We start from the raw sequence: 1,761 nt of genomic DNA, 5'->3' as shown, positions 1-1,761 counted from the left end.
AATGAATTTGGTAAAGTTGCAGGATACAAAATTAATGCACAGAAATCTCTTGCATTCCTATACACTAACAATGAAAGATCAGAAGGAGAAATTAAGGAAATAATCCCACTCACCATCGCAACAAAAAGAATAAAATACCTAGGAATAAACCTACCTAAGGAGATAAAAGACCTGTATTCAGAAAACTATAAGACACTGATGAGGGCTTCCCTGGTGGTGCAGTGGTTAAGAATCCACCTGCCAATGCAGGGGACACAGGTTCGAGCCCTGGCCCAAGCAGATCCCACATGCCGTGGAGCAACTAAGCTTGTGCGCCACAACTACTGAAGCCCGCGCGCCGTGCTCCGCAATAAGAGAAGCCACTGCAATGAGAAGCCCGTGCACCGCAACGAAGACCCAACGCAGCCAAAAATAAAAATAAATATAATAAATTTATTTTTAAAAAGACGCTGATGAAAGAAATCAAAGATGACACAAAGAGATGGAGAGATATACCATTTTCTTAGGTTGAAAGAATCAATATTGTGAAAATGACTATACTACCCAAAGCAATCTACACATTAAATGCAATTCCTATCAAATTACCAGTGGCATTTTTTACAGAACTAGAACAAAAAAATCTTAAAATTTGTAGGGAGACATAAAAGACCCCGAATAGCCAAAGCAGTCTCGAGGGAAAAAAACGGAGCTGGAGGAATCAGACTCCCTGACTTCAGACTATACTACAAAGCTACAGTAATCAAGACAATATGGTACTGGCACAAAAACAGAAATATATAAAAAAAAAAAACAAGGATATACAGTGGAGAAAAGACAGTCTCTTCAATAAGTGGTGCTGGGAAAACTGGACAGGTACATGTAAAAGTATGAAATTAGAACACTCCCTAACACCATACACAAAAATAAACTCAAAATGGATTCGAGACCTAAATGTAAGACCGGACAGTATAAAGCTCTTAGAGGAAAACATAGGAAGAACACTCTTTGACATAAATCACAGCAAGATCTTTTTTGATCCACCTCCTAGAGTAATGGAAATAAAAACAAAAATAAACAAATGGGACCTAATGAAACTTAAAAGCTTTTGCAAAGCAAAGGAAACTACAAACAAGTCGAAAAGACAACCCTCAGAATGGGAGAAAATATTTGCAAACGAATCAATGGACAAAGGATTAATCTCCAAAATATATAAACAGCTCATGCAGCTCAATATTAAAGAAACAAACAACCCAAACCAAAAATGGAGAGAAGACCTAAATAGACATTTCTCCAAAGAAGACAATACAGACGGCCAAGAAGCACATGAAAAGCTGCTCAACGTCACTAATTATTAGAGAAATGCAAATCAAAACTACAATGAGGTATCACCTCACACTGGTTAGAATGGGCATCATCAGAAAATCTACAAACAAATGCTGGAGAGGGTGTGGAGACAAGGGAACCCTCTTGCCTATTGGTAGGAATGTAAATTGATAAAGCTACTATGGAGAACAGTATGGAAGTTCCTTAAAAAACTAAAAATAGAATTACCATATGACCCAGCAATCCCACTACTGGGCATATACCCAGAGAAAACCATAATTCAAAAAGACACATGCACCCCAATGTTCACTGCAGCACTATTTACAATAGCCAGGTCATGGAAGCAACCTAAATGCCCATCGACAGACAAATGGATAAAGAAGTTGTGGTACATATATACAATGGAATATTACTCAGCCATAAAAAGGAACGAAATTGGGTCATTTGTAGAGACGTGGA

At 37.9% G+C, this 1,761-nt stretch overlaps 1 protein-coding gene across 5 annotated transcripts in view; it reads right to left on the bottom strand.

Moving 5' to 3' along the window:
* COA8 (cytochrome c oxidase assembly factor 8) overlaps positions 1–1,761 on the bottom strand; it is a 62,545-nt gene that overhangs the window by 54,689 nt on the left and 6,095 nt on the right. The window lies entirely within an intron of this gene.

This window comes from Physeter macrocephalus, chromosome 11 (genome assembly GCF_002837175.3).
Source record: "Physeter macrocephalus isolate SW-GA chromosome 11, ASM283717v5, whole genome shotgun sequence".
Classification (NCBI taxonomy): Eukaryota; Metazoa; Chordata; class Mammalia; order Artiodactyla; family Physeteridae; genus Physeter; species Physeter macrocephalus.
This window is presented reverse-complemented; position numbering and strand designations above follow the sequence as displayed.